This window comes from Chrysochloris asiatica, unplaced genomic scaffold, assembly GCF_000296735.1.
Source record: "Chrysochloris asiatica unplaced genomic scaffold, ChrAsi1.0 scaffold00015, whole genome shotgun sequence".
Lineage (NCBI taxonomy): Eukaryota > Metazoa > Chordata > Mammalia > Afrosoricida > Chrysochloridae > Chrysochloris > Chrysochloris asiatica.
Genome location: NW_006408533.1, coordinates 26,873,373 through 26,880,147, shown reverse-complemented (window position 1 = coordinate 26,880,147; position 6,775 = coordinate 26,873,373). Strand labels below are relative to the sequence as shown.

General features: G+C 36.4%; 1 pseudogene; it reads right to left on the bottom strand.

Annotated features, from left to right (window-relative positions):
- Positions 1–1,041: 1,041 nt before the first annotated feature.
- On the bottom strand, positions 1,042–1,497 carry LOC102821740 (annotated as a pseudogene).
- Positions 1,498–6,775: the final 5,278 nt, after the last annotated feature.

Here is a 6,775-nt window from a genome sequence, read left to right as displayed (position 1 = left end):
AAGTGTGGTAACAATTGCGAGGTAGGCCCAAGACCAGGCAGTGTTTTATTTTGTTGTGCCTAGGGTTGCTATGAGTCAGTACTTACTCGATGGCACCTAACAACAACAGCAACAATTATGACAAAATATGGGAAAAACAACTTCTACAATAAGCAAAGCAAGTCATATTTCTATTTAATTTCAATCTGTCATGACTATAGGTCATAATCAGCAGACTAAAACCCAACCTTTAGTTTGATTCCATGCATGCAATATTCCAGCATTTGTTCATTATAGTAGTTTTAAACAATCCCTACTTTCATAGGGATGGATTGGCCAGGTGGCAGCATCGATGGACTCAAGTGTGGCAACAGTAGTGAGGTTGGCCCAGGATCGGACATTGTTTCATACTGCTGTGCATAAGGTCGCTATGAGTCAGTGCCAACTTGATGGCACCTAACAACAACAACTTTTGTAAACCTTCCCTAACAAGTAAATTATGTACAATCTTACACAATGATGCAAAACTGTAAATAAGGTAAAACATTCAATATTTTTCAAGGTACTCAACATAAAGTTCTCAGGTTTGATGAGTTTTGGAGTGATGTTATAGGATAAGTACAAGGTTTATGGTTCAAGCCTACCAATCACTCCTTGGGAACCCTATATAGGGTCATTATGAGTCAGAACAGATTCTATAGTCACTTAATAACAACAATTTGATGAGGAATCTTAACAACAATAACAACTTAATGAGGAGTTTGTGAAACATGAAAATTGTCGTTCAATTTTAGGAAATTTCTTATGCAAATGAAACTGACATCTGAAGGTATGAGAAAAGACAATAGCCAGGTATTTTCATACAAATGTTTATTTGCACATTAAACATGATGTTACTGTTTTAAGGATAGTCTTCTTTACTTGCTGGTGTCAACTCAAGCATGCAGAAAAAAAGCACTAAAAATATATGAAATTTTTGCTAAACTGACTGCTGACCTTCCCTAACTTCAATTTTTTTTTTTTTAGAGTTGCAATTGAACCCTTATTTTAAAGTCTGCCAACTTAGCACTTTCCACCAACTTGGGGAGCAGAAATTTTCACAGGCTTCGCAATCTTTAGTTTAGGTGCTGCCTTTGTGGGAGCCTTAGCAGCAGCCATTGCTGTCTTTTGAGATGCTTGCTTAGCCTTTTTTGCTTCCTTGGAAGCCCTTATGGCCTGTTTTTGTTGAGTCTTTCTAACTTCAGACTTCTGATTCTCTTGACCATTACATTAGCAAGAGATGCACTAGTGATGACCCTCTGGAATTTAACTGCACAGCAGGTTTTCTTTTCAATTTCTTCTTTTGTGCTCTCTTCTGTAGGGGACAATCAGGTTTATCTTCCAAGAATTTCTCTGGGAAATGAATGCAGACTTGCATTTGCATTAAGAACCTAGAAAACCTTCCCGTGGGTCCTGGTGTAGTCTCCCATGCCCGGGGTATATTTTGTACTCACTGAAACTGCACACTTAGACCGTCATGGCTGCAGCTGCAGAGAAACAGAGAAGATGACAAAGAGCCCCGACTTCACGTTAATGTTATTTTCTTTGTATTGGATTCTAATTCATCTTTCTCTGACCTCCTAACTTTTTTGGAAGCTTGAGTTTGTAGCTGTGGTTGATAGCACAAGTTCATTTTCACCCCTTTGTTTCAACCCTACTCCAGTTCCCCTTGGCAGAACATATTTCAGCTCATATAATATAACCCTTTGACAATCCATTTGGATTCCTAACTACATACATTTTGTTGTTGTTAAGTGCCATCAAGTTGGTTCCTGCTCATAATGACCCTATGTACACAGAATGAAACCCTGTTTATTCCTGTATTATCTTCACAATAATTCCCATTTTTCAATCTATTATTGCAGTCATTGTGCCAAGCCATCCTTTTGAGGGTCTTCCTCTTTTGTGTTGACCCTCTACTTTACCAAGCATGATGTCCTTTCTAGGAATTGATTCTGCCTGGCAATGTGTCCAAAGTACATCAGATAAAGTCTTACTCTCTTACCATTATTCCTAGTATGGAGCATTCTGGCTATGTTTCTCCCAAGACAGATTTGTTCATTCTTCTAGAATTTCATGGTATATTTAATATTCTTCAGTAATACCATAAGGCAAAAAGTAAATTGAAAACACAAAACAAAACAAAAACAACACCATAATTTAAAGGCATCATATCTTCTTCTATCCCTATTATTCATTGCCCAGCCTTTGCATGCACATGAATGATTAAAAATACTATGGCTTGGGTCAAGTACACTTTAATCTTTAAAGTGACATCTTTGCTATTTAACACTTTAAGAGCATTTTTGCATCAGTTTTGCCCAGTATAATACACTATTAAATTTCTTGACTACTATTTCTATGGGTGTTGATTGTGGATTGAAGAATATAAAATCATTGACAATTTCATTTTATGACAACGTACATTGTAGATCAAATTTACAAATGATTTATCAGTGTAGAAAAAAAAGGCAACTTCAAATTTAACTTCTGTATCTGAACTCATCATTAATCTCTACTCCCGTCTTAATTAAAGCTCATTACAGCTCATTTTCATTTGGATCATTACTTAGTCTTTCAGTCTTTTCCTCATGTTCTCAAGGGTTTATTATTCATCTCCTCGTTCCAAGGATATGACCAGTCTTTAACCTTTATTTGAGAGGATGGGGACTGGTTATATGATCCTGGCCTCTCTTTCAGATTCTTCTTATGGTATCAACTGTTTCATCTTTTCCATGCCATTCTAAACTAACGTCACTTAAACATGGCTGACTCCAGCTGGCCTTTAGGCATTATACTGGTTTCTGATGGTAACATCTCTTATGACTTGATAATGCCTTCAATTGCAGTGAGCCTTGTGCATACCAACTTTCTTAGACCAAAAGACAATCATTCAACCAAACAAAGGGACACTACATGATTTAAAAACAAAAGAGGTGAGTTTCAAGATTATATCCTATCACTATACTTAGTCAGTCTGTGTAATGAGGACATAATCTGAGAAACTGGACTGTATGAAGAAGATGGTATCAGGATAGAAGGGAAACTCATTAACAAGCTGTAATGTGCAGATGACATACTCTTGCTTTCCGAAAGCAAACACAGGACTAGAAGAATTTATTGATGAAGATCAAAGACTGTAGTCTTCAATATAGATTCTATCTCAACATAAGGAAAATAAAAATCCTTAAGCCATCACCAATAAGCAACATCATGGTAAATGGAACAAAGACGGAAGTTGTCAAGAATTTTATTTTACTTGGATCCACAACCTCGTGGAAGTAGCAGTCAAAAAAGAAAAGAACATCATTCAATGAGAAAATCTGCAAAAGGATTAAAAAGTAATGCTGTCAGTTTGTCACTTTGAGGACTAAGATGTCTGACCCAAGCCATGGTATCACACGTGCAAGAGCTGGAGAATGAATAAGGAAAAACCAAAGATGAATTAATGCACTCAACTATGGAGCATACCATGGATTGCCAGAAGAACAAAGTGGTCTTGGCAGAAATACAACTATAATGCTTTCCAGAGACAAATATGATGAGACTTTACCTTATGTACTTTGAATATGATATCAGGGGAAACAGTCCCTAGAGAGGAAATGTGGCAATCCCTTAATGAGATGGCTTACAACAGTGGGTTCAAATATAGCAATGATTGCTAGGATGGCACAGAACCAGCTAGGGTTTCATTTGGTTGTGCATAGCAGAGAGATTCAAAAGGTTCTTTTAATTCAATTTTTCAACAAACTTTTTGAAGCTCTCTCATAGTGTTGCTAGGAGTCAGAATTGACTCTGGCACCAAACAACAATGACAATTTGTAAGAGACAAGGGTAGCTTTCTAGAAGAGACTTATCAATGAGACTTCATTTCAGATTATGCTGAAGGGTGCAGCAAACAAAATATTCCTTCATCTTCCCTACAGACAACTAAACAAAGTCTTTGTGTTTCACTAATACTTCAGCTGAGAGCTGATTCTTTCATTGGAACATGTATAATTGCTGGGCCATCAAATTTTGGTTAGGTTGTTTGGACAAGACAAAGTAAATCAATATCTCTGTTAAACAATTATTTTCTATCTAGAGAACCTATGAATATCATACTATACTTCTTTTAGATTTTTATTACAGTTTATTACTGTGACATACAATGGGGACATATTAGGCAATAAAAGTATCAAATGGTATACATTAATTATCTAAGAGGTGTTGTATTTTTTAATTAGGGTGAAATATGTAATACAAATTGTTTGCCATTTTAAACAATTCAAGGATATTAAGTATATTCATTATCTTGAGTATCCATCATCATTGTCTATTTCCAAAAGTTTTCAACACCCTAAGCAGAAATTCAATACCTTTTAAGCAATAACTTCCTATTATTCTTTCCCCCAGCTCGGGGTAACTTTTAATAAACTTTTTTGTCTATATATATGTCTATTCTGGAATTTTGTTGTTTTTGTTAAGTGTTGTCGAGTTGGTTCCGACCCATATTGACCCTGTTTCTGAGTTGAGGAGCAGCTGGTGAGCTTGAACCACCAACCTTGTCATTCAAACTGATTTTGCAGTCCAATGCATTAACCCACAGCATCACACAATGGTTCAACAATAGTTGTCTTTTAGGGTCTTATTTCACTATGATGTTTTAAAGGTTCTTCCATGGCACAGCATGTATCATGTTTTTGAAAAGGAGTTTTCAATTTTCAATACTTTGTTGAAAGTAAATGGTACAAAGTTCACACATACTAGAGATGTTACAGGGGTAGGAATATAGAGGTAAGTAGAGCATCTCTGTACTATTCATAGCAGGAGAGATGTGGTCAGAAAGAAAATAAAAATTTAGCCTTTTAACCAGAATACCTTCATTTGCATTATAAAAATTCAGAAATTTTCAATATAGAAGAGACTACGCACTGCACTCTGCTCTGCGGGAGAAAGATGAGGCTTTCTACTCCCGTAAAGATTTACACCCTCGGAAATCCTGTACAGGGTCGCTATGGGTCGGAACCAACTCGACGGCACTTAACAACAACAACAACAACAACAACAACAATGCACTCACTAAGAAGATCCTCAGGCCTAGACATGAACCACCTTTTTTTCCAAATCTCTTCAGAAACCATTTTTTTCTAAACACTTATGGTCAAATGACAGATTTCTTTTGAATTCTTAGCAAATGCTTTGCCTTAGAGACAGAGTTAAATACTTCTTTTAGGTTGAGCACCTCACTGAACAAGTCTTTAACCACCTAAGTGCACAATTTTCCAATTACCTTTTCAGAAATGATGTGTAGGAATAATCCAACCAGAAGGTGAAACCTTGGCTCTTTCACTGATGTGAAATTGATTACTTCCTTTGTTTCCAGTAATATATTTTTTTTTTACAAAAAGAAAAAGGCAAATCAATTTAAGTGCTGAATTGACAGCCTCAAGGCTAGAGACCAAAAGACATTTATTTGCTAAAAGATGATATAAGTAGATGCAAAGTAAAGCAAACTTTCATGGTGGAAATTGAAATGTTTGAATTTTTATCTGCATCCAGGTGTTGACAATCCTCAGTACTGACCCAATTCACCTCCCACAAATAATGTGACTATGTGGGGTTAAGAGTTCTCTAGTGGAGCAAGCAGTTAGCATGCTTGGCTGTTAACAAAAAAGTTGGAGGTTTGATTCCACCAAGAGGAACCTCAAAAGAAAGGTTTGGTGATCTACTTTGGAAAAATTAACCATTGAAAACCCTGTGGATCACAGTTCTACTGTGACATAAGAAGGATTTGCATGAGTCAGAGTTGATCAAATTGTTAAGATTTGGCCAGATTTCTCAGTGATTTAGAAATTAGATGTAAATATTTCCCATGATGCCATCTAATAATATGTAATCAATTTCATGATGAGGTATGTTATCAGCAGCCTATCAACTAAGGGATCCTTCCTTGGGGATGTGATCTGCTTCTAATATATTGGACATTCATGCATGATTTGCTTGCTGTCTGCTGGGTCTGGATCTTGCTTCTGGCTCATCTTCTAACTTCTGGTTCTTTGGAATTGAGTAGCCTCTATTACCTACCAATCCTGGGGGTCATCAGTATCCAGCCTTCTTACCATCCTGCCTGTTTGCCTGCCATCTAACCTGGTGATCTTGATTCCTCAGCCCTGTAGCTCCATATAGTCCAGAATCCTTGAGGCTAACATCTGACCAATAAACTTGGCACTTTCCCACTTCTACAAATGAGTGAGTCCTTCCTTAATATAAACTTCTCTTTATAAATACAGAAATAAGTTTCACTATTTTTGCTTCTCTAGAGAACTCAGCTTAAGCCAGTTGACTACATGACAACTAGTTTATACAGACTTGGGAGTTTCTTAGAGTACCTGAGTAATTTGTTAGAGAATCCTGCTTCTTCCTGAGTCCCTAGTATGGATGTTTAAAAGTTACAAAACTCTCAGGTCTATTCATTACATTTCTTACAGATTTTGACTTTAATATTGTCAATAGTGAAGCAGAACATTAGATTTCTGGATAGTTGAATAGATGCTGATGTCAGCACCAAAAGAGTTGGATAAAAATGGAAAGTACAGTTCAAGATCAACCCAAGTCCTTTTGTTATAGTTTCTGTTTATATTGAGTATCACGTGAAAGAAGAGTTGTGGGATGACATCAAGAACAACATACAGGTAGAAAGCAAAAATTCATTAAGAAGACAAGAAAGAAGGAAAAGGTCAAAATGGATGTCAGAAGAAACACTGAAACTTGCTCT